Source organism: Aquarana catesbeiana, linkage group LG05 (genome assembly GCF_042186555.1).
Source record: "Aquarana catesbeiana isolate 2022-GZ linkage group LG05, ASM4218655v1, whole genome shotgun sequence".
Lineage (NCBI taxonomy): Eukaryota > Metazoa > Chordata > Amphibia > Anura > Ranidae > Aquarana > Aquarana catesbeiana.
Genome location: NC_133328.1, coordinates 246800626 through 246827673, shown reverse-complemented (window position 1 = coordinate 246827673; position 27048 = coordinate 246800626). Strand labels below are relative to the sequence as shown.

The window sequence follows — 27048 nt, the reverse complement described above, 5'->3', positions numbered from 1 at the left end:
GACTTGAAGAAGCATTTTTTATTTTATTTTTCAACACTACCTCTTCCTTCTTCCTTTTTTTTTTTTTTTTTTTTTTTAACACTTGTTTTATAAACTTTTTTGCTATTACAAGGGATGAACAACATCTTTTGTGATGGCATGGGCTGTGACAGGTCCCCTTTATGGAGATCTCCTCTGGCCTCCAAAGAATCAGTTCAAACCAAGATCAGTTTTATCCAATGCTTTCCCAAGCCGGTAATGGCTTGTTTACATGAGACCGAAACCAGAAGTGACTAAATCCTTGTCGCTTCCAGTTTCTGACATAGTTACATAGTAGGTGAGGTTGAAAAAAGACACAAGTCCATCAAGTCCAATCAAGTGTGATTATATGTCAGTATTACATTGTATATCCCTGTATGTTGCGGTCGTTCAGGTACTTCTCTAATAGTTTTTTGAAACTATCGATGCTCCCCACTGGGACCACTGCCTGTGGTAGGTAATTCCACATCCTTGCCACTCTTACAGTAAAGAACCCTCTACGTAGTTTAAGGTTAAACCTCTTTTCTTCTAATTTTAATGAGTGGCCACGTGTCTTGTTAAACTCCCTTCCGCGAAAAAGTTTTATCCCTATTGTGGGGTCACCAATGCGGTATTTATAAATTGAAATCATATCACTTCCCTAGCACCTCATCTCCAGAGAGAATAAGTTCAGTGTTCGCAACATTTCCTCATAACTAATATCCTCCAGACCCTTTATTAGCTTAGTTGCCCTTCTTTGTACTCGCTCCATTTCCAGTACATCCTTCTGAACTGGACAGCATACTCTAGGTGCGGCCAGACCAGAGTCTTGTAGAGTGGGAGAATTATTGTTTTATCTCCTGGCGTTGATCCCCTTTTTAATGCATGTCAATATTCTGTTTGCTTTGTTAGCAGCAGCTTTTCATTGCATGCTGAGCCTATCGTCTACTAGGACCCCCAGGTCCTACCCCCCCGTGTATAGATTGCATTTATATTTTTCCCACCCAAATGCATTATTTTACATTTTTTCTACATTAAACATCATTTGCCATGTAGTTGCCCACCCCATTAATTTGTTCAGATCTTTTTGCAAGGTTTCCACATCCTGTGGAGAAGTTATTGCCCTGCTTATCTTAGTATCGTCCGCAAATACAGAGATTGAATTGAACCTTTTACCCCATCCTCCAGGTCATTTATGAACAAAATAAATAGGATTGGTTGCAGCACAGAACCCTGGGGACCCCACTACCCACCTCTGACCATTCCGAGTACTCCCCATTTATCACCACCCTCTGAACTCACCCTTGTAGCCAGTTTTCAATCCATGTACTCACCCTATGGTCCATGCCAACGGACCTTATTTTGTACAGTAAACGTTTATGGGGAACTGTGTCAAATGCTTTTGAAAAATCCAGATACACCACGTCTTTGGGCCTTCCTTTATTTAGATGGCAACTCACCTCTTCATAGAAGGTTAATATATTGGTTTGGCAAGAACGATTCTTCATGAATCCATGCTGATTACTGCTAATGATACCGTTCTCATTACTAAAATCTTGTATATAGTCCCTTATCATCCCTTCCAAGAGCTTGCATATATTTGATGTTAGGCTAACTGGTCTGTAATTCCCAGGGATGTATTTTGGGCCCTTTTTAAATATTGGTGCTACATTGGCTTTTCTCCAATCACTTGGTACCATTCCAGTCAGTAGACTGTCAGTAAAAATTAGCAACAATGGTCTGGCATTTACTTGACTGAGTTCCCTAAGTACCCTCTGATGCAAGCCATCTGGTCCCGGTGATTTATTAATGTTAAGTTTCCCAAGTCTAATTTTAATTCTGTCCTCTGTTAACCATGAGGGTGCTTCCTGTGATGTCATGAGGATAAACACTGCAGTTTTGGTTTCTGAAGCCCCCCGATTCCCTCGTGAAGACTGAGGAGAAGAACAAATTCAAAACCTTCGCCATCTCCCCATCCTTTTTAACCAGATGTACTTCCTCATTCTTTATGGGGCCAATATGGTCTGTCCTCCCTTTTTTTACTGTTTACATACTTAACTAATTTCTTGGGATTTTTTTTTTTTTTTTGCTCTCCTGCTCTATGTGGCTTTCGTGTTCTATCTTAGCCGACCTAATTGTACCCTTACAATTCTTGTTGCATTCTTTATAAAGTGTGAATGCTGATGATGATCCCTCAACCTTGTATTTTTTGAAGGCATTCTCCTTTGCTTTTATATGCATTTTTACATGTACAGTATTGCAGTAACACATGTTTTGCTATACACATTTTTATTCCCTTTGTGTGTATTGGAACAAAACAAAAAGGGAGGAAAAAAAGAAAATTGGACATAATGTCACACGAAACTCCAAAAATGGGCTGGTCAAAATTCTTGGCACCCTTAACTTAATATTTGGTTACACACCCATTGGAAAAAATAACTGAAATCAGTTGCTTCTTATACCTCTCACCCGGAATTTTGGACCACTCTTCCTTTGCAAACTGCTTCAGGTCTCTTATTTGAAGGGCGCCTTTTCCCAACAGCAATTTTAAGATCTCTCCACAGGTGTTCAATGGGATTTAGATCTGGACTCATTGCTGGCCACTTTAGAACTCTTCAGTGCTTTGTTGCCATCCATTTCTGGGTGCTTTTTGACGTATGTTTGGGGTCATTGTCCTGCTGGAAGACCCAAGATCTCGGAAGCAAACCCAGCTTTCTGACACTGGGCTCTACAGTGCGACCCAAAATCCTTTGGTAATCCTCAGATTTCATGATGCCTTGCACACATTCAGGGCACCCAGTGCCAGAGGCAGCAAAACAATCCCAAAACATAATTGAACCTCCACCATATTTCACTGTAGGTACTGTGTTCTTTTCTTTGTAGGCCTCATTCCATTTTCGGTAAACAGTAGAATGATGTGCTTTACCAAAAAGCTCTATCTTTGTCTCATCTTTCTACAAGACGTTTTGCCAGAAGGATTTTGGCTTACTCAAGTACATTTTGGCAAACTGTAGTCTTGCTTTTTTATGTATCTGTGTCAGCAGTGGGGTCCTCCTGGGTCTCCTGCCATAGCGTTTCATTTAATTTAAATGACGTCGGATAGTTTGCGCTGACACTGATGCTCCCTGAGCCTGCAGGACAGCTTGAATTTCTTTGGAACTTCTTTGGGGCTGCTTATCCACCATCCGGACTATCCTGCTATGCAACCTTCCATCAATTTTTCTCTTCTATCCACGCCCAGAGAGATTAGCTACAGTGCCATGGGTTGCAAACTTCTTGATAATGTTGCGCACTGTGGACAAAGGCAAATCTAGATCTTTGGAGATGGACTTGTAACCTTGAGATTGTTGATATTTTTCCACAATTTTGGTTCTCAAGTCCTCAGAAAGTTCTCTTCTCCTCTTTCTGTTGTCCATGCTTAGTGTGGCACACACAGACACACAATGCAAAGACTTAGGCTCGATTCACACCTATGCATGTTGCTTTTGAGCGTTTTTGGAGTTTTTTTTTTCATGCTTGCCACGTTTTTGAGCAGCGTTATTGCCGCGATTTGCGTTTTGCGTTTTTTTTTTTTTTTTTACAGTCTAAAAAAAAATTTAAAAAAAAAAAAAATACAGCAAAAACGCACCAAAAACGCTGCAAAAACGGTGCACTTGCGTTTTTGATGCTTGTCCATTGAATTCTATTACATACAAAACGCTGCATTTTGCATGAAAAAAAGTCCCTGACCCTTTCCAAAAATGCAGAGAAACAAAAAGGCATTGATGTGAACATGTTCCATAGGAACCCATGTTAAAAAATTCCCGTGCATTTCTGCAAAATGCAAAATGCATCAAAAAACGCGCTAGTGTGAATGGAGCCTAAGTGAACTTCTCTCCTTTTTATCTGCTTTCAGGTGTGATTTTTATATTGCCCACACCTGTTACTTGCCCCAGGAAAGTTTAAAGGAGCATCACATGCTTGAAACAATCTTATTTATCCACAATTTTGAAAGGGTGCCAAGAATTTTGACCAGCTAATTTTTGGAATTTTGTGTGACATTATGTCCAATTTGCTGTTTTTCCTCCCTTTTTTTTGTTTTGTTCCAATACACACAAAGTGAATAAACATGTGTATAGCAAAACATGTTACTGCAATACTTTTCTGTGAGAAATACCGTATTTATCGGCGTATAACACGCGCCGGCGTATAACACGCACCCCAAGTTTAGGAGAGAATTTTAAGGAAAAAAACTTTTAGGAGGGAAGTTTAAGGAAAAGAAACTTACATTAAAATGCCCATCAATGCAGCCTCATCAGTGTTCATCTGCAGCCTTTTCAGTGTCATTGCAGCCTTTTCAGTGTCAGTGCAGCCTTGTCAGTGCAGCTTTGCCCCAGTGCAGCCTTGTCAGTGCAGCTTTGCCCCAGTGCAGCCTTGTCAGTGCAGCCTTGTCCCCAGTGCAGCCTTGTCAGTGCAGCCTTGTCAGTGCAGCCTTGTCCCCAGTGCAGCCTTGTCAGTGCAGCCTTGTCCCCAGTGCAGCCTTGTCAGTGCAGCCTTGTCCCCAGTGCAGCCTTGTCAGTGCAGCCTTGTCCCCAGTGCAGCCTTGTCAGTGCAGCCTTGTCCCCAGTGCAGCCTTGTCAGTGCAGCCTTGTCCCCAGTGCAGCCTTGTCAGTGCAGCCTTGTCCCCAGTGCAGCCTTATCAATGCAGCCTTGTCCCCAGTGCAGCCTTATCAATGCAGCCTTGTCCCCAGTGCAGCCTTATCAATGCAGCCTTGTCCCCAGTGCAGCCTTATCAATGCAGCCTTGTCCCCAGTGCAGCCTTGTCCCTGCAGCCTTGTCCCCAGTGCAGCCTAGTGTCCATGCCTCCTGCCGCTGCCGCCGCCGCCATACACATAGAAGTAGTTTTAAATATGGCGCCGCGGAGTTCGGAGAGACTCGGCGCCGGCGGAAGTGAACGAACGCCGCCGAGATACACATAGCCGAGGGTTCTCGGCTCTTTCCGGCGCCGCTCACAGTCCCGCCCAGTCCCGCCCTATGATGGACATAACACAGGTCCAATGGCGGGACTGGGCGTGACAGTGAGCGGCGCCGGAAAGAGCCGAATACACCCGACTATGTGTATCTCGGCTCTGTGATTTCGGCGGCGCTCGTTCAGCACCGCCGAGTCCTTCCGAAGTCCGCGGCGCCATATTTGAAACTACTCGCTATGTAAATGTCGGCGGCGATCGCCGACATTCACATAGCGATAGCGGGGATCGGCGTATAACACGCACCCACGACTTTCCCCTGATTTTAAGGGGAAAAAAGTGCGTGTTATACGCCGATAAATACGGTACTTGATTTTCTGGAAATTTTTTTATGCAGCACTTATGAGGTGTGGACTATCAGTAGCTTTTTATTTTTTAAAATTTGTATATATATATTTTTGTTTTTTACAATGCTTTTTTTTTTTTTTTTTTTTTTTGGAGTGGGGCGAGTGGACGGTGTCAGTGTTTTTTATTTTATTTTTTTTCATTCTAAATATTCATCTATTACAATTCTTTTATTTTTATTTTTTTTTATTAGCCCTGTTGGGGGGCTTTGGTGAGATATCAGGGGTCTAATCAGACCCGGAACATCTACCTTTTGGGACAGGGAAAGGGACATAGCAAAAATGACACCCCAAAATACATTCTGCTACACCTTCTGAGTATGGCGATACCACATGTGTGAGACTTTTACACAGCCTGGCGACATACAGATGCCCAACATGCAAGGAACACCGTCAAGTGTTCTAGGGACACATAGCATGCCCTTACCAAGAATTACACCCCAAAATACATTCTGCTGAGCAAAGGGTAAACAAAAGATTACCTGTGGTTTTAGTAGCGCAGTTGTCCACAGGAGGCTAGCACTGGTCCAGGCAGCAGGCAGGGACTTGGTCATCAAAAGCGAACGCAATTGTCCAGGCAACAGGCAGGAATACTGTCCATAGTCAGTACAGGCAGCAGGTAGGCATACTGTCCAAATATAGTCCAAGGTCAGTGCAGGCATAGATTGTCAGCAGTGCCAAAGTATTGGTCCTGGTAGTAGGTAGGAACATGTATCAGTATTGGTGCAACCCTAGTTTGTTCAGTCACCATGCCCCCCTGACCAATCACAGCCTGCCTCTGGCACACAACCCCTTTAATCACAACTCTGCTTCTTGAACACGCCCCCTGCTCAAGTACAGCCTGCATCTTGCGTCAGGATGAACAGACTATAAAATACAAGCGCACTGTGTGTGTGTGCACAGTGTCTTTTAACCCCCCCCCCCCACTATCGGGGGGGGGGAAAGGGATGCATGGTCACGTGATAGAACATTTTCACCTTGTAATAAAGGTAAGAAGGATCATTTCTGAAATAAAGCAAACACAATTATGGTGCCAGCATAATTATAACTGTATTAGAAAGTGTCTATGACATTGTATGTTCCATGATGAGGATAAAACTAATCCTGAAAGGTTAGTTCACAACAAAAAATGCCCTATACAGTCCATGAACACCATTCCATAATGCTAAACTAATATGAGTTTAAAAATATCCATTATCTCCCATACCTGGAAGCCATTTGTGCATGAAGTTAAGTCTGCCTCAAACACTTCTGATATTTTTCACAACTTTGCCCTGTTATCTAGTACGGGATCACCTGTTAGGACAAGTGCCCTCTATTGATACAGGAGCGAATGCCATCCTTCTGAACCCCACACATGTGCAGCACTATTCCTGTTGCAGCCATTCAGCTCATCTGCTCAGCAGAGAACACAATGCACAAGTGCGGGGCTCAGAAGTAGGACAGTGCTCCCTCCTCTACTGCTAGGGGATCTTCATGGCTGGTCCATCCTAAAGAAGGACAGGATAGAGCTGTTGAAAATATCAGAAGAACTTGGGCAGGTTTCTACAGGTATGGGAGGAGCATAAATGGATATTTTTACCGTCCGAGTAGTTTAAAATCATAAAATAGTATTCATGGACTTCGTACAGTCCTTTTTTTTTTTTTTTCAAAAGGTGAACGCATCCTTTACCTTTTAACTCAGTTTTGCAAGTTTTGACTTGTGTTAGTAAAACTGTACATGTCGCCACAATTACATAGTGTATCCAGGTGAATTATGCCTTGCTTTTTTTTAAACTATACCTTGTTTTTTTTATTATTCAAGTAAATCGTCTCAAAATAGTAAAATCAATATAATTTTAAAAAGTTAGCTGTATATTTCTTGCCCTTACCATGATCTACCACCACCAAACCCAAAACAAACTCTACTTCTGACAATTGCAGCGATACCACATATGTATGATATTTGTTCTTTGTAGCCCAGTGCCCAGAAAGATGGTGTACATTTTGCTTTTTTTTTAGAATTTTTTTTTTATTAAGTTTGTAAAATAAAACAAAAAAGTTACATAATACAGCCTCTGAGCATACCCCGGCTGAGGTAACAACCAATAAGACAATCCTATACATTTATACTTATCTATAGAACTTCTATAACTGAAACTACTCCTGTCATTAAGTTTGAAAGGACAGGGGGAGGATAGTGTGTCATGCATTTCAGATGACACATCGGGAAGTGCTGCTGAGGTTGAGGATAACGCCTATAGGAGAACCTTCAGATAATGACAAAGTTAGGTCTTCACTGCTACAAGACTTTTAGCTGAAGTAGCCAATCAATGGGAATAGTGCCTATTGAGGTGCGTTTGTGGTGTCTGATTCTAACCATACGCGCCATATTTTGTCAAACTTGGCTGGGCAGCCTCTGGCGAGATAGGCCTCTTTGTATAGTGGCACCGCTGAGTTGATCAGCGATTTCCATGTGTTCAAAGTAGGTACCTCTGTTTCCATTTAATGAATAGAGCCTTCCTAGTGTAGAATAATAGAAGTCCTATTAGTGTTCTGGTTGCTTGGCGGTGGGCCAAGGAGCCCACCAGACCAAGCAAACAGATCGATACATTCAGGGAAACATGAATCATGGTCAAGGTTTCAATGAAGGTCGTGACCTCCACCCAGAAGGGCTGGATTCTGGGACAGGACCACAACATATGGTTGAAGTCGGCATTTGCCATTTCACACTTCCAACAGATGGAGGAGGAATTCGGGTTCATTTTGTACAATCTTTGGGGTGACAAATAGACTCTGGACCAGTTTAAATTGTATCAACCGATCTCTGACAGAGATGAGCTGTAAGAAAGGATATTCCCAGGCGTCCTCCCAGTCTTCCGAATCCAGATCCGGGATCTCGCCCTGCCACCTTGAGAGCAAGTCCTCCAGACCAAAGTGGACTGAAGGCAATAAAGCTTTGTAAATGGTGGAGGTGGGTTTGACCAGAGGAGTAACCCTTAATGTGGATTCAAGGTTGGACCGGAGGAGAGGTACCTGGGTGGAACCAAATTGGGTAGCGAAGACGTGGCGAATTTGAAGAAATCTAAAGAATTGTCTGATGGTGAGCCCAAATTTCTCCTTGAAGGAGTCAAAGGTCAGAAGGGAGCCACTAATACAGATATGCTCCAGGTTTTTGATAGCTCTCGTAGCCCAGAACCCTGGGTCTGGGATAGTCAGAAACTCTGGTAAATGCAGGTTGAGCCACAGGGGGGTGTCTGGAGATCTAGTGTGAGGGTCCCTTTGTAGTTTACAGATCAACAATTGCCACGCCCTGATCACCGCCTTTTATGGAGGGTGTGAGAGGATAGGGGGCTCTGACTCCCCTGTATAAAGCATTACTCAGCGCCTCGTAGGAACTGAGGTGGGCGGCCTCAAGGACTACAGCAGCATTAGTTATATCTGAGGCTAGCCAGTTATGGGCGTGTGACAGTAGTGCAGCATAGAAATATCTCTGAAGATCCGGACAGGCTAGGCCACCCTCTGTCCAGGGCCTTTTGAGTATAGATTTGTTGATTCTGGGGGAGTGAGATTTCCACAGAAAGGGGGTTATAATGGAGTCAAGAAGGCTTTGGGGATCCAAATTGGGGAGTGCCTCAGAGCATATAGAAAAACTGGGAGGAATTTCATTTTAAGTAAGTTTATGCTGCCAATGAGGGATAATGGCAGGTTATTCCAAGCCTGAAGCTTCAGTTTGAGTTGGGTTAGTAAGGGATAGAGGTTTAACTTAGCAAAGTCAGAGACTCTAGGGGTAATGGTAATTCCCAAGTAACGGATAGAGGAGGTCCAGGCTAGTGAGACAGAGGGGTCTGCATGAAGTTTTGCCTGAGAGTCAATAGGTAGTGCTTGGGATTTTTCCCAATTGACTCTGAGCCCAGACAGTTCAGAGAATTTAGAGATAATACTCAGAGCTGCACGGAGGGAGGGTCCCGGGTCATTAAGAAACAGCATGAGGTCATCCGCGTATAGAGCGAGTTTTTCAGTGATGGTGTCTACTTTAATACCCCTCACAGAATTTGAGTTTCTGAGGGCCGTGGCTAGGAGTTCCATGACCAAGGCAAACAAAAATGGAGAGAGGGGACACCCTTGCCTAGTTCCTCTCTCCACTGGGAAGGGGTCAGACAGCAGGCCCCCTAGTTTGATCTGTGCTATGGGTGATTTATACAATATATCTATCCACTTGCAAAAAGAGGGACCGAAACCAAAGGTCTGCTGGACTAATTTCATATATTGCCATGTTACCATATCAAAGGCCTTTTCAATATCTAGTGCTACCATTACCCGGGTTTGTGAATGAGAGTTTGGGAGCTGCAGATGAGTGAGGACTCTTCTCAGGTTGATGTCAGTAGATTTTCCTGGCATGAACCCGGTTTGATCAGTGTCGATCAGGTCTGGTAGAACTCTGACCAACCTAGTGGTGAGAACCTTGGCCTGAATTTTTAGATCATAGTTCAATAAAGAAATAGGCCTGTAAGAGGCACAGTGTTTCGGGTCTTTGCCCGGTTTGGGGATGAGAATAATGTTGGCTCCGTACATAGTGGTGGTAGGGAGTTGACCTCTAAGCAGTGGGAGAAGAGTAGCTGAAGCTTGGGAGCTATAATCTTGGTGTATCTTTTGTACCAGTCACCTGGGAGACCACCTCAGCCAGGGGTTTTAGAGGGAGGTAGCGAGGCGATGGCCAACTCTATCTCATGGGTTGTTAAGAAAAAACAACCTTGCCCATGACCTTTGACCGTGACCTAGCATAAGCCCATGGCCTAGCAGTTTTATCATTTTTTTTTCTTTTTTTTTTTTTTTTCCCTTACCAATCCTCTCCCCTAGCAAGGAGAAAAAAAAGCTACGTTGTACTGCATTTTTCTCCATTTTTGAAGGGGGGGAAAAAACACAGGGGAGGACTGTACAGTGACTGAACACAGGCTATCACAGCAATCGTGATCAAGAGCTGTTCCCCCGGCTTCCAGTTATTTGTATGAGATGGGGGCTGTCAGTGATGGCTCGGTCTCTGTGCTGGGAGCAAACTGTCCAGCACGCTCCCAGTGCAAACACAGGTACGCTGTTAGGTCACCTGAGGCCAGGTGACAGATGCACACCGTTGGTGTCAGGGGTGCACTGCTAAGGTGGTGGACCTTATGGCTGACTGCTGCGGATGGAACTCTGGGTGGTTCAGGGAAAGCAGGTCCACTGGAGCACCAACACGAATCCCACTGGGAGCTAGCGCATAAGATTCCCTGGGGCAAGGAGTCTAAGAGCCAGCAGGTGTTCACCAGAGCCTCTAGTTGTGAGGATGGACTGCTGTCAGAAACCACAAAATCAGGCCGAGACAGAAGTACAGTTCAATCACAATTGTTTAATATTAAAAGTAAAAAGAACAAACATAGCCAAAGTTCAGTAACCGGAACGGATAGTAAGCCAAGCCAGAAGTCACAGTTCAAAGTAGTGGAACAGCAAGCAGGATCCCGAGCCAGAAGGAATGTCAGCAAAGCCAGTCTTTAAACAGGAATGCAGGAGATATTTCTTGTGATGTAGGCGAAGGCAGAGCTCCTCTGGACTGGACGGCTTAAGTAGGCAGGACTGATGAGCAGGATATCAACAACAGCTGGGTAACTGTGGAGAGAGATTGGAGCTGGCAATTAGCCAACAGCTGAGCAGCCAGCTCAGAGAAGGAAGGGCTGAACACTGCAAATGGCTCCAAGTCGCGGCCTCCAGCGTCTCCGAGCTTACGCTCGGGGTAGGCTACAGGAGGTTAGGGAGGAGGCCGCAGACCAGGACAACAAGGGATTGTCAGGAGATAAGCCAAAGGTCGGGACAACTGGCAGACAAGGATAGACAGAACACACGTCAAAGGTCAGGGTAACAAGCAGGCAGGGATAGTCAAAGAACAAGCCAAGATCGGTAACAGAAACAGACATAGACTGGAAACTAAACACACAATATTGCTCGGGCAAGGCAGGCTTGGACAGCACATTGTTAAAAAGTGTATCTGTTAGAGCAGGGGTCTCAAACTGGCGACCCTCCAGCTGTTGCAAAACAACAAGTCCCATCATGCCTCTGTCTGTGTGAGTCATGCTTGTAACTGTCAGCCTTGCAATGTCTCATGGGACTTGTAGTTTTGCAACAGCTGGAGGGCCGCCAGTTTGAGACCCCTGCTGCAGAGGCTAGGGTGGAGCCACGCTGAGGGAAGATTACTTAACCATGCAGGTGTGAGATTGCAGGCCCAAGGCTGATACACAGACCAGAGGAAGCAGACAGACAGAGCATGAAGGTATTACTGGCAATTCATGCCAGTCGCACATGTGCCGCCCCATGGAAGAAGACCCACTTCAATGAGGCCACATATATACAGAATTATTAGTGTCTATGTTGGGGAGAGTGGGACAGGTTGAGTAGTTTAAAAAAAAAACGCTGTATGTTGTCAGCCCACAACAGCACTTAGAAGCCGAGTTCATTTCTGGCAGATCAAGTATTTTTCTGTAGTCCAAAGAACATTAACCGCTTCCAAACCGCCCACTGTACATATACTGCGGCAAGGTGTCTTGGCTGCGCAAAATCGCGTACCTGTATGTGATTTTGTGCACGTTTTGTAGAGGGCGCACGCCAATCAGCGGGTCTGGTGGCCGGGATGGCCGTCGCGACATGCCGGTCGTTCCGTGGAGAGACGGATCAGCGGTGTGCCTATGTAAACAAGGCAAATCGCTGATCTGTCAGGGAGCAAAGGAGAGATCTTTGTGTTTCAGCTAAGCTGAATCACAAACTCTTTTCCTCCAGTCTGTCCATCCCCCGCACAGTTAGAAAACACCTCCCAGGCACACACTTAACCCCTTGATTATGTATGTAGCAGAATACATATTGACCTAAATTGTTGAAGAAATTCGATTTTTCTATTAGGAATGTTTTTATAGCAGAAAGTAAAAAATTTATTGTTTTTTTTATTCAAAATTGTTGCTCTTTTTTTGTTTATAGCGCAAAAAATAAAAACCACAGAGGTGAACAAATACCACCAAAAGAAAGCTCTATTTCAGTGTTATTTGGGTACTGCGTCGCATGACCGTGTAATTGTCAATTAAAGGGACGCAGTACCATATTGCAAAAAATGGCCTGGTCAGGAACTGGTAAAACTTTCCGGAGCTGGAGTGGTTAAAGGGACAAAACACGGGAAAATATGCTTATATTGTAGATTTGTACCACCTTCTTTTTTTTTTTTTTGTTTTGTATTGAAAAGAATTCAGAAGGAGGTTTGTATTTGTAATTCAAAGGGGTTGTAAACCCTCGTGTTTTTTCACCTTAACCACTTCTCTGCCGGCCCATTGTCATATGACGTCTGCATATGGGATCTCCCATCCTGGGTGGACGTCATATGACATCCTCGGCTTCCCAGCAGTATAAGGGGGCGCGCCTGCCGCATCACCGAGGAGTCGATGCACGTGCCCGGCAGCCGTGATGTCCACCGGGCACTCGTGATCGCTCGTTACAAAGCGGGACCGTGGATCTGTGTGTGTAAACACACAGATCCACGTCCTGTCAGGGGAGAGGAGACAGATCGTGTGTTCATACCAAGTATCGCTCCCTAGGTAACACATTTAAGCCCTTGACCGACTCCTTCCCTGCCAGTGACATTTGTACAGTAATCAGTGCATTTTTATAGCACTGATCGCTATGTGGTCCCAAAATAGTGTCAAAAGTGTCCAATATGTCCGCCACAATGTCACAGTCACGATAAAAATTGCATATCGCCGCCATTACTAGTAAAAAAAATATACAAATGCCATAGATCTATCCCCTATTTTGTAGGCGCTATAACTTTTGTGCAAACCAATCAATAAACGCTTATTGTTTTTTTTTTTGTTTTTTTTTTTTTTGTTTTTTTTTTACCAAAAATGTGTAGAAGAATACATATCGGCCTAAACTGAGGAAAGAATTTGTATAAGAATAGCAAAAACTAAAAAAAAAATTGTGTTTTTATTTAATTTTCAAACTTGTCGCTCTTCTTTATAGCGCAAAAAATAAAAACCGCAGAGGTGATCAAATACCACCCAAAGAAAACGCCATTTGTGGGGAAAAATGATAAAAATTTTATTTGAGTACAGTGTTGCATGACCGCACAATTGTAATTCAGAATGCTACAGTGCTAAAAAACTGAAAATTGGCCTGGGCAGGAAGGGGGTGAAAATTCCCTGTATTGAAGTGGTTAATGCATCCTATTAATTAAGGTGAAAAAACTTCTGGACACTGACCAGCTCCACAACCCCCTCCGTTTTACTCACCTAAGCCCTTCGTTCTTCCTCTCTGCCCAGGGTTCAGGGCTCTTGATTGGATAGAGTGATGGCAGCGCAGACATCAGCTCCTGCTGCTGGCAATCAAATCCAATGACCCGGGGGGGGGTCAGGGCCAAGTCCGGCATTCTGTGTCTATGGACGCAAATGCTGGACACGAGAGCGCGTCCGCAAGGTAACCCCCAGGGAGAGCACTTATCCCAGGGGGTTTACTGATGCTAGGAGGAGCCGTGAGCTCCGCCAGGGGACCCCAGAAGACGATGATCAGGGCCACACTGTGCAAAACAAACTGCATAGTTGAGGTAAGTATGATAGGTTTGTTATTTAAAAAAAAAAAAAAACATAGGTGTACAATCACTTTAATATTTCTCTCAGTTTTGTTGCAGTCTGTGACTTCACTGAAGAAATGTTCCCTTGCTTTATTTTTCTTATGTCACAGGACAAAAAAAAATGAAAAGTAGGGAGGGTTAGACACAGGCAGCAAAAAGAACATCATAGAGGTTCTAAGTCCCCTTTCACATGGGCGGACTGATTGGGTCAGTCTGTGGAGCAGCGGATGAGCAGAAATGTGTCTGTTTTACACCCGCTGACATTCGATCCGTTCCACTAAAAACAGACAAATGGGGATCTAGCGAATCGGATGGCAATCAGGTATTAACAGATAGGCAGTCTGTTTACATCCAAACACCTATGACAAATTGGTGTTTTATGAGCTGCACACGTCCCTCTTGCTGCTTTTCTGCCGTGATTGTTGTATAAGCTGCATTCACACCTGATCAAAGCATATATCAAGTTATTTACCAGCGTTTTTGTGCTTTTTGTCATGCGTATATACATAATTTTGAAGCATTTCTCATGTGTTATACAGTGGGTATAGAAAAGGATCACCCCGCTTTAAAATCACATTTTGTTGCTTTGCAGCCTGAAATGAAGATCGATGAAATGAAGATTGTTTTATTCAGCTGTATTTAATTAGTGCAACTTACAACATCCACGTGAAAGCAATAACACCAACATGCCATAAAAAAATATCAAAAACAGAATAACTGAGTTGGAAAACGGATCACCCTCTTGTCAGTATTTTGTTGAACCACCTTTTGCTTTAATTACAGCCTTTAGTCTGTTGGGATATGTCTCTCCTAACTTTGCACATCTAGACTTTGCAATATTTGCCCACTCATCTTTGCATTACTGCTCGCGTTCAGTTAAATTTGATGATGACCGTTTGTGGACTGCAGCCTTCAAGTCATTCCACAGATTTTCAACAGGGTTTGAGTCTGGGCTCTGACTAGACCATGCCAAGGACATTCATCTTTTTCTCCTTCAACCACTGTGTGGTAATTTTTCCGTTGTGCTTTGGGTCATTGTCGTGTTGGAAGAGAAACCTTCTTCACATGGACAACTTTCTGGCAAAGGGCAGCAGATTTTCCTCAAGAACTTGATGGTATTTTGCCCCATCCATTTTTCCTTCTATCCTGACAAGTGCTCTAGTCCCTGCTGCAGAGAAACACCCCATAGCAGGTTATTACCACCTCCATGCTTTACTGTAGGAATGGCGTTATTTGGATGGTGATCTGTATTGGATTTCCGCCAGACATATCGTTTGGTGTTGAGGCCATATAATGCAATTTTAGTCTCATCTGTATATAACACCTTTTTCCATGTAGCCTCAGAATCTTCAAGGTGCATTTTGGCAAAGCTTAGTCGTGACTGCATGTGGCCTTTCTTGAGGAGTGGCTTTTTTCTTGCAATCCTCCCATACAAGCCACATTTGTGCAGATTTTGTGATATTGTTGTCACCTGCACACAATGACCACTCTTTGTCATAAATTCTTGCAACTGCTTCAGAGTTGCTGTGGGCCTCTTGGTAGTTTCTCTGACCAGTTCCCTCTTGTGGCTCTTTTATCCAGTTTGGAGCAACGCCCTGATGCAGGGAGGGTCTGTGTTGTACCAAATACCTTCCACTTTTTAATAATAGACTTCACTGTGCTTCTAGGCATTGATAAAGCCTTTGATTTTTTTTTTTTTTTTGATAAATCTCCTGACTTTTGCCTTTCCACAACTTTATCCCAGAGATCTTTTGACAGTGCCTTGCTACCCGTAGTTGATTGCAGGGGCAGATTGACCATTCGGGCATTTTAGTAATGCCCGTGGCCAGTAGGGGGCCCAGTGAGAGGCACTGTCACTGCACTTGTATCCATCTTCTGACTTGTGCCGGTCCACAACCTTATCCCAGAAATCTTTTGACAGTGCCTTGCCACCCATGATTGTTTGCTTCAGTTGCACTATCAGGGACTGAAATGCTCCAGGAAAGCTCTTTTCATGCTGAGCTAATAAAAATGACCACAGCTGATCACAGTTGAAAGTCAAATGGCTTTGTGTGCCATTGAGAAGGTGGTTGGCTACTGTACACCTGACTTGTCATTTTTAGGAGGGGGGGTGTTTCTTTTCTATACCCATTGTACATGTGATTTGTAAGCTTCAGGTTTTTTTCTCTTGTGCAATGAATTTAGAATCTGTGACATCAACTGTTTTTATATATATATATATATATATATATATATATATATATATATATATATATATATATATATATTTTTTTTTTTTGTATCTCGCAGCGATTTTGCTTGGTGTGGCAGAGAAAGCTTGAAAAACATGCGTAAAATGCACATAAATGCTTGTGTCCTGCATGTTCAGGTGCACATTTTGAACTCTGTGTGGCAAAATGCACTCTAATCTGCTCAAATAAAATCTCCGGTACTAATGTCGACAGGTTTAATTTAAATAAATGAATTTCTTCTTGTTGAGCGTTGTCACGCGTAGGCATAAGCATGACAAATTGCTCAAGTATTAATGGGGCCTTAAGGATAAAAAATAAAAAATTCAAAAAAAGATCTCTGGTAGTTAAACTTTCTTTATGTTTTGCAGCTAAGTACTTCAGGTTTTTTTTTTTTTTTTTAACTGGCTGTAGCTCCAATCCAGGTTGAAGCCCAATTTATGGGTATTCCTTTGGAGTATCTACAGCACAGCACTGTATCCACTGCCCTCTCTTCTCAGTGTACTGAATGTGTGGTGAAGGAAACCTTTTATAAGTGGAACAAACGTGAATCTATATTTCAAACAAGATCATACCTGCAGTCATCCTGTGCAAGATCTTCTGCTGACTATCTCTGTCTACTCTGTGTTCGCCTGTCACTCTCACCCTCCTCATTTGTGAGCGCTGTGTGTCCCCCCCCCCCCCCCCCCCTTCTCTGTATGTGCTGTCAATCGCATCTAATAAAGCATTTTGTATCCTTCTAAGCAGCATGGTCAGACAGAGGTAGGGGAAGGGGTGCAGTAGCACATGGTTTGTGAGAAAAAAGCCACCTAGCATTGGTTGTGGACTCAGCAGCATTAATGTATGATCGTTACGAGTTAGAGTTTTACTTAGACTACTGAAACAATGTAGGAACATCCCTGGTAAAGTAATATCTGCACAGAATAGTTCCCTAAGGCCAAAAGGAGTGCTTGTTCATGCAAGAGGTTTTCCAGATGCTTTCCCTCTGACTCTTAGTTTCTTAAAGTGGTATTAAACCAAAAAACAATAAAGTAAAATATTGCAGCTTACCAATCCTTAGATGTGGTGACTGTATTCGCTTATCTTTTTTTAGGCATTTTTCCTAGTGATCCAGCCAGTACCACACTTCATGTCTTAGGGTTTCTGCAGTCAGGAAGAAGCAGTAGAGCAGACACCTTTTGGACAGCAGCATTGTCAGCGTGGGGAGGGAGTGTAGTGTAAGGCCCCTTTCGCACCTGTCGACCGTTCCTTTCGGATGGAGTTTACATCAGTTTGTCGTCAGTTTTTTACATCCGCCAGCTAGACTTTTTAACCACTTGAATACTGGAGCCATTTTTCATGCAAAACAGACTGTCTGTTTACATCAGTTTTTCCTCATTTTTAATGGAAGAAAAACAGGGCTCTGTTCCGCCTAAAAAAACAAATGCTGACCAAAGCGGATGTAAATGGATGATCATCCGTTTTTCCATAGAGATTCATTGCTGTCCGTTTTTCATCTATCAACGGATGGATGAAAAACAAACGGTTAGCATGTGTGAAAGGGGCCTTGTGCTGTGCTTTCACAATGCTCGTGCTGTGTAATCTGCCCCCCTCTAAACTGTAAAAAACCTCCCTGAACCTGCCACTTCCTGTATGCCCTCTCTATACTGACCACGATAACCAGGGCTACTGAGCCCTGACCACAGTGGTCAGTGTGTGTCCCTCTGTCATGCGCTGCTGTCCCCTCTGCTCTCCTCTCACCCCCTCCTTCCTGCCTGTCACCTCCCTCTCTCTGTCTCTGCCCCCCGCCTCTATTATTAAAAATTTAAAGCCTAAAATTGTCACTGCCAGACCCTCTATTAGAGCCTGGCACACCACACTGGAAGTTATTACTAAATGCCCATTTACAGCTGTCTTTAGGCTGGTCACATGGCTCGCGGGCACTTTACAGCTATGAGACAGGGCTTCTGCGGGAGTAGCTGAGCGGCCATGTGATTTCCATGGCTGATGTCACATAATTTCCATAGTGTGGTTTGCCATGCTCTAATAGGGGGCCTGGCAGTTACTTGCAAATTAGGCTTAAAGCGGAGTTCCACCCATATAAAAGTCAGCAGCTACCAAAATTGTAGCTGCTGACTTTTTTTATTTGGGCACTCACCTGTTCCATGGTCCAGCGATGCGGACGTACGAAGCCCCGCTCCTCTCCCCCCCCTCTCAGCGGCCCCAGCATTGTCACTGTGGGCACCTAGCTGTGGCTTCACAGCTGGGCCCGCACTGTGACTGGCCGGGCAATCATCTGGGACCTGTGACGTGTCCCAGATGATTGCCGAGAGGGAGGTGGGAGAGGAACTTCCTTTCGGTGCCACGGAGCCCCGGGAGGAAGTGGGAGCTGGATCCCTCTAAAAAGAAGATATCCACCCCCTCCCCCCCCAAAAAAAATTACATGCCAAATGTGGCATGTCGGGGTCACCATCACTTAAAGCGGAAGTTCCATTTTTGGGTGAAACTCCGCTTTAACAAACATTTTAATATATTTTTGGGTTCATTACCACTTTAAGCTTCTTAGAATAACAGGTATTACGGACAGTACTCAATTTTCTCTGTCACAATTGCACTAATACGGCTGCAATCACTTCAAGTAGAATAACAGGTGAAATAGGTGAACTAGAGATACTGTTGTATGAGGAGGATTTGGATTTTGTGGGAATTTCAGAGACCTGGTTCAACAGCTCTCATGATTGGCTGGCAACCATTCAAGTATATTCCCTTTATCGCAAGGATAGAGAGGGTAAAAAATGGGTAGGGGTATGCCTATATATCAAGAATAATGTACAAGTAAATGTGAGAGATGACATCACTAAGGGATCTAGGAAGGAGGTGGAATCCTTATGGGTAGAGCTCCAAAGGGATGAAGCTAAGGGGAAAATAATACTGGGAGTATGCTATAAGCCCCCTAACCTGAGGGAGGAAGGGGAGACAGATCTCCTATCACAAATAGGATTAGCAGCAAGGATGGTAAGTGTTATCATAATGAGGGAACCACGCATTCATCTAAGGCTCGCCAGTTTTGCAGGACAATTTTATGGGTCAGATGGTAGACGCACCAGCTAGAAATAAAGCGTTACTGGATCTACTTATTACCAACAATACAGACCTGATCACGGATGTGGAAATACGGGGCAATTTAGGTAACAACGATCACAGGTCAATTAACTTCAGTATAAATCACACAAATAGGAGACATAAGGGGAATAAAAAGACACAGAATTTCAAAAGAGCCAACTTCCCTAAACTACGAACCTTGCTAGAAGGCATAAATTGGGATAAAGTCTTAGGAACAAAGAACATGGAGGAGAAGATGGGTTTGCTTTAAGAGAATATTAAATAAGGGCATTAGCCAATGCATCCCATAGGGTAATACATTTAAAAGAGCGAACAAAAGTTCTGGATGGCTTAACTCCAATGTAAAAATGCATCTAAAAGCAAAGGAGAAGGCCTTCAAAAAATGCAAGGTTGAGGGGTCATCAGCATTCAGACTTTATAAAGAATGCAACAAGAAATGGAAGGGTGCAATAAGGACGGCTAAGATAGAACATGAAAGACACATAGCAGAGGAGAGCAAAAAAATCCCAAGAAATTCTTTAAGTATGTAAACAGTAAAAAAAGGACAGACCATATTGGCCCCATAAAGAATGAGGAAGGACATCTGGTTACAAAGGATGGGGAGATGGCAAAGGTATTGAATTCCTTCTTCTCCTCAGTCTTCACAAGGGAATCAGGGGGTTTCAGTAACCAAAACAGATGAAGCTTGACTATTCACCTAGTAAAGTTAAAGGCAAATGTTTTTTTTTTTTTTTGATAGAGTAAGGGGCGGGTAAAATCCCCTGTCAGGCGTTTTTGCCATCTTTGTTCCATCGGGGATATTTCCCTTCACTTCCTGTCCCACGGCTGGAAGAGAAAGTGAGTGGAAATCCTTCCAAGTGAGTGGATTGCTGGTTGTCAACAGAACAAGGGGAAGGTATTGAATTTATTCTTCTCCTTAGTCTTCACAAGGGAATCAAGGGGCTTCAGTAACCAAAACTGCAGTGTATATCCTCATGACACATCACAGGAAGCACCTCCATGGTCAACAGAGGACAGAATTAAAATTAGACTTGGGAAACGTAACATTAATAAATCACCGGGACCAGATGGCTTGCACCTGAGAGTACTTGGGGAACTCAGTCAAGTAATTGCCAGACCATTGTTCCTCATTTTTACTGACAGTCTACTGACTGTAATGGTACCAGCTGATTAGAGCGAAGCCAATGTAGCACCAATATTTAACCACTTAAGGGCCGAGCCTCTTTCTGAGATTTGTTGTTTACAAGTTAAAAACAGTTTTTTCTGCTAGAATATTACTTAAAACCCCCAAACATTATACATTTTTTTTTCTAACACCCTAGAGAATAAAATGGCGGTCGTTGCAATACTTTCTGTCGCACCGTATTTGCGCAGTGGTCTTACAAGTGCACTTTTTTAAATTAAAAAATAAGACGTCAGTAAAGTCAGCCCAATTTTATTTTTATATTGTGAAAGATAATGTTACGCAGAGTAAATTGATACCCAACATGTCACGCTTCAAAATTGCGCCTGCTCGTGGAATGGCCACAAACTTTTAACCTTAACCACTTCCCGCCCGGCCTGTAGCAGATTGACGGCCGGGCGTTGGTTCCGTTATCCTGACTGGGCGTCATATGACGTTCTCGCTCTACCGATCGCGTCGATACCTCACATGTGTGGTTTAAACCGTTTTGATATGCGGGCGCTACTCACGTATGCGTTTGGTTCTGAAAAAAAAAAAAAAAATATATATATATATATTATTTTTTTTTTTTTTAATTTATTGTACCCTTTTTATTTTTACACTGTTAAAAAAAAAAAAAAGTCACTTTTATTCCTATTACAGTAATAGAAAAAAGCATGACAGGACCTCTTAAATATGAGATCTGGGGTCAAAAAGACCTCAGATCTCATATTTAGACTAAAATGCAATAAATATATAAAAAAAAAAATTGTCATTTAAAAAAATGGCCCTTTAAGAGCAGTGGGCGGAAGTAACGTTTTGACGTCGCTTCCGCCCAGCAATTGTATGAAGATGGGGGGGGGGGCATCTTCCCCTCACTCGTCTCCATACCCAGCTACTGACAGGATGCGATCGCCTCCACCGCTGCCGACGGCTCCGGTAAGCGGCGGAGGGCACTGGATCGCGGCGGGAGGGGGGCCCTTTTCCACCACCGATAAAAGTGATCTCGCAGCGAATCTGCCACAGAGACCACTTTTATCTTGTAGCAGACCGCCCGTTGAAGATGAGGATACCGAGGTTATGGCAGCTGGCTGCTGCCATAACAACGATATCCTCCTTCAAACAGCTGCCGTATAATGACCACAGGCGGTCCGTAAGTGGTTAAAAAGGGCCCAAAATACATCCCATGGAATTTCAGACCAGTTAGCCTAACATCAATAGTATGTAAACTCTTGGAGGGGATGATAAGGGACTATATACAAGATTTTAGTAATCAGTACGGTATCATTAGCAGTAATCCGCATGGATTCCTGAAGATTCGTTCTTGCCAAACCAATCTATTAACCTTCTATGAGGAGGTGAGTTGCCATCTAGCTAAAGGAAGGCCCGTAGACGTGGTGTATCTGGATTTTGCAAAAGCATTTAACACAGTTCCCCATAAACGTTTACTGTACAAAATAAGGTCCGTTGGCATGGACCATAGGGTAGGTACATGGATTGAAAACTGGCTACAAGGGCAAGTTCAGAGGGTGGCGATAAATTGGGAGTACTCGGAATGGTCAGGGGTGGGTAGTGGGATCCCCCAGGGTTCTGTGCTGGGATCCTGTTTTTTTTTTTTTTTTTTTTTAATCAAAACTTGTTTGATAGAGTTCTTATATGACACATATAATCGTTGCAGTATATAAAAAGAAAAAATACATACAGAATATGGTCTTTGTAAGTATCCATAGTATCTGAGCAATAACGGAAGATAATGCGGATGATATATTTTCTTTTACCCCCCCAACCCAATAAACGTTTAACCAGCACTTTCGACCTATTATAATAAAACAGTAGTAGACATTTCTTTAATCAATGGATGAGACAAAGTCTAGTGCATGACCTTTGAACTTAATTAAACCTACGTTTCCCACATCTCTCTTACTCTTCCCCCCCATCAGCTGATAGCTTCGTGGTGGAGCTAAGCTGGGGACCACAGGTGCCGTCCCACACTGTGCTATAAGTTTCCTGGCCAGATACATCAGTCTAGTGATCAAAAAAATACATTCCTTTTGGGTACATTTCCTCATCAATTGCCCCGAGAAACTACACCAGGGGGTTCAGTGGAACAGGAACCTGAGCTAGTCTGGATATGCATTGAGACAACTCCGCCCAATACCGGCGGTGTTTCGGGCACCTACCGAGCAAATGTATAAAGTCCCCCTGATGTACTTTGCATCTTGGACAAAAGGGGGGTCTCTACTTCCCCAACTGTGAAGTTGTATTGGCGTTCTATAGGCTCTGTGTAAAATAAATAATTGTCACAGTTTGAGATGCTGAAACAGATACCGCAGGTATTGACTCCAGGGCCATGTCCCACTGATCCCCATCTATGTCTCCAATATCTTCTACCCATTTACTCCTACATTTGAGAGAGGCATGATCCTGGACGGAGGACAACAGTTCTGTGTATATCCTAAATATAAGTCCCTTCCGGGTCTGAGCCTGGAGGACCTCCATCAGCAGTGGAGATGATGATACTGTTAAAGAATGGGTCTGCTGCTGTGTCCACAAGGCATGTCTAAGTTGGAGGTATCTATAGAAGCCCCTACATAACTGTTCTTAAGTTTTCAGCACTGTCCCTTCATATAGCTGTGGGAAGAACCAAATCCCATTCTCTCTCCAGGGGGAAAACCCCTGTAAAAACTCTGTAGTACCTGAAGCTCTGGGTATCTGGGGTTGTTCCACAATGGAGTGAAAGGCAATGAGCCCTTAATCGCTACTTAATCGCCTTCTGAAATTCCTTCCACGCCTTTTTAAGGAGATCACTGGTGGGGACTGAGTGCGGAATACTAGGTAGATCCATTTCCATATGGGAGGCTGCCTTCAGTTATGGGTTAGACATGGTTACCAGTAGGGATGAAACAACGAATCGATTAATCGACAACTAATCGATTATGAAATTAATCAATTACTATTTTCATAATCTATTAGTCGGCCAGTAACCTGGTTCACATCTATGTGTTTTTTGGTGCTTTTTTCAGAAACGCACTACAGTTAATTCACATGGTTTCCTATGGGACACGTTCACGCAAAATGGTGCTTTTTTGGTTCAATATACTTCAATAGAGAAGCTGCAGAAAAGCATGTAATGTGTTTTTGCAGCAATTTGTGTTGTTTAATCTGCCCAACAACAAATTGGTAAAAAAAAAATGCCAAAATGCAAATCGCAGCAAAATCACATGCACAAAAATTGAAACGCACAGCAAAAAGCACTGCAGAAACAGATCAAAAGCAAACTGCATAGGTGTGTACTGAGCCTTATGCTGGCCACATGGTTCAATTTTCAGATGAGAATATTCAGACGAAAAATCTTTGTACATTCACTGAATGAAAGAATGTTGTTTGAAATTTTCACTTGTTTTTAACATTCTGTTTTTAAAATGAATGTAATTTCTGAACGAAAACCACATACACTGTCTGAAAATTCCTTTGACCAAGAAGTTTTCTATTATTTCCAAATTTTCCTGTCACTGTGGTTGAAAATTAATGTCGATTTGACCACACTAACAATTAGAAAATCGAACGAACGTTCTTAAAATGACATTTTTTTTTTTAAGGAAGACTTATGTTTTTGTTTTTAATAAAAAAAAAAAAAAAAAATTGATCATTGAGTCTGATATTTACCAGATTCACCCTTTAATAGTATATACAATATATATCCTCCTAATAGTTTATACAGTATATCTCTTCTAATAGTATATACGGTATATCTCTTCTGTCTGTTATTCTCAGAGTGGATTCGATATTTTGCTCCCTAACCATATAGTTGGCTATTTATATTTACCACAGCATAGAGATATTTAAGAATAAATAACCTGAGTCTTAAGCATTATGGGTGGAACTGCATATAGATGTGCGTAGTTCAAAGTTAATCGTTGGAGTTTGTTATACACCACCCAATGTTAACGAAGAGGTGGAGACTCAGCTCCTTGCACAGATGGAAAGGGTTGGGATGGTAATAATAATGGAGGATTTTAATTACCCAGAAATTGACTGGAGTAATGGCACTGCTGGGACAGTTATAAAGGGCAAAAAGTTATAAACCTATTACAGGACAATTGTATGGTCCAGTTTCTTGAGGCCCCAACTAGGAATGAAGCTCTGTTGGACCTGGTAATTTCAAACCATGCAGAGCTTATTACTAATGTTCAAATAAAGGAACACCTGGGTAGCAGTGATCATAACATGATTTCATTTGATGTTAGTTGTAAACAAGAAATACTGGTACATATGGGAAAGATAAAAACACTTCAAGACAGCAAATTTTCCAAGGATGAGGGCTACTCTCCAGGATTTAGACTGGAAGGGAATATTGGCATCGATAAACACAGAACAGAAATGGGAATTCTTCAAAAAGACTGTTTGGGACCTCACTGCAAAGTATATTCCCATGGGCAATAAGTTTAAAAGGCTAAAAAAAAAAAAACCTAGGTGGCCAAAGTTAAAAAAGCTATAAACAATATGAAAAGAGCTTTTAAAAAAATATAAAAATGAAGGAACACTAATGTCGTTTAAATGTTACAAAGAATTTAACAGAATATGTAAAAAGGAAATCGAGGATGAAAAAATTCAAAACTACAGATTGCAAAAGTTAGTAGGACAAACCCCAAAAGGTTCTTCAAATATATTAATAGTAAAAAAGTCAGGTCTGAGCATGTAGGCCCTTTACAAAATAATCTAGAATGGGTGACTGGGGACAAAGAGAAGGCTAATTTATTAAATACTTTCTTCAGCTCTGTGTATACAAAAGAGCACGGGGGAGCACATGTCCATACATTATGGAGTGGTATTGACACAGCCAAGAATGATCCACAATGGCTCAAAAGTGATATGGTCCAGAAATATATATACAGAATAAAGGTGGATAAAGCACCTGGACCTGATGGCATCCACTCACGGATCCTAAAAGAATTGAGCTCTGTAATTTCAAAGCCATTGTATCTAATTTTTAGGGACTCATTAATGAAAGGAATAGTACCACTGGATGGGGGCAGGGCGAACGTGGTGCCTGTATTTAAAAAGGGATCAAAGTTTTTACCATGTAACTATAGACCTGTTAGTTTAACTTCTATAGTCGGGAAGATACTGGAGCGTTTAATAAAAGACCACATAGGCGAGTTCTTGCTGGAAAAAAAACAAAAAAAAAACATTTTAAGCAACAGACAGCATGGATTCATGAAAGACAGAAGCTGTCAGACAAACCTGATTTCTTTTTATGAAGAGTTAAGTATAACTTTGGACAGAGGGGTGGCTGTGGACGTGGTATACTTGGATTTTGCAAAAGCGCTCGATACAGTTCCGCACATACGGCTCATATGTAAGGTAAAGGCTTGGAAAAATCAGTTTGTGAATGGATAGAAAACTGGCTAAAAGACAGAATTCAGAGAGTAGTGGTTAATGATTCTTACTCTGAATGGTCTAAGGTTATCAGTGGTGTACCCCAAGGTTCAGTGCTGGGACCCTTACTTTTTAATATCTTTATAAATTATATTGGGTCTGGGATCAAAAGTAACATTTCTGTCTTTGCAGATGACACCAAGCTATGCAGTGGAATAACGTCCTTACAGGATGTCTCCAATATACAAGCCAGCCTCAATGCACTGTCTAATTGGGCAGATGAGGTTTCATGTTGAGAAATGTAAAGTTATGCACTTGGGGACTAAGAATATGCATGCATCATACATGCTAGGTGGAGTGCAACTGGGGGAATCTGTAGTGGAGAATGATCTGGGGGTTTTGGTGGATCATAAGTTCAATAATAGCATGCAATGCCAAGCTACGGTTTCCAAAGCGAGCAAAGTCCTTTCTTGTATTAAGGGAGGTATGGACTCCAGAGAGAGCGATATAATTTTGCCCCTGTTCAAATCATTAGTAAGACCTCATCTGGAATATGCAGTTCAGTTTTGGGCACCAGTTCTCAAAAAGGATATTAGGGAACTGGAGAAAGTGCAGAGAAGGGTAACCAAACTGATAAGAGGCATGGAGGAGCTCAGCTATGAGAAAAGATTAGAGGAACTGAATTGATTCACTCTTGAGAATAGGAGAATAAGGGGGGATATGATCAACATGTTCAAATATATAAGGGGTCCATATAGTAAACTTGGTGTTGAGTTATTCTCTTTACGGTCAACACAGAGGACACGGGGGCACACTTTATGTGAAAATGTGGAATAGACTCCCGCCAGAGGTGGTTCTGTCCAGCTCAGTAGATTGCTTTAGGAAAGGCCTGGATACTTTCCTAAATGTACATAATATAACTGGGTACTAACGTTTTTGTGTTCAAAGTTTTTTTTATTGAAAAGAAGACATGAAGTTCAACAGGTAATATTTGTGTGATAAAAAACAATGATAGTTACACAATTTCTTTTTCTGCGTCTAATTAGTAACATGGACAGCAAGATCATTGTCATAACAAAGGATACAGAAAGTCAGCATTAAAGTAGTACGTGCGGACGCATTGGGTTTATCACATTATGTAAATAAAGATAAAACAGGAACAATATATCTATAAGCTTACATGAAAGATAAATCCGCGAACATGTAAAAGGTC

At 42.6% G+C, this 27048-nt stretch overlaps 1 protein-coding gene across 2 annotated transcripts in view; it reads left to right on the top strand.

Annotated features, from left to right (window-relative positions):
- Window positions 1-27048, top strand: part of TNS3 (tensin 3) — a 621029-nt gene that overhangs the window by 25616 nt on the left and 568365 nt on the right. The window lies entirely within an intron of this gene.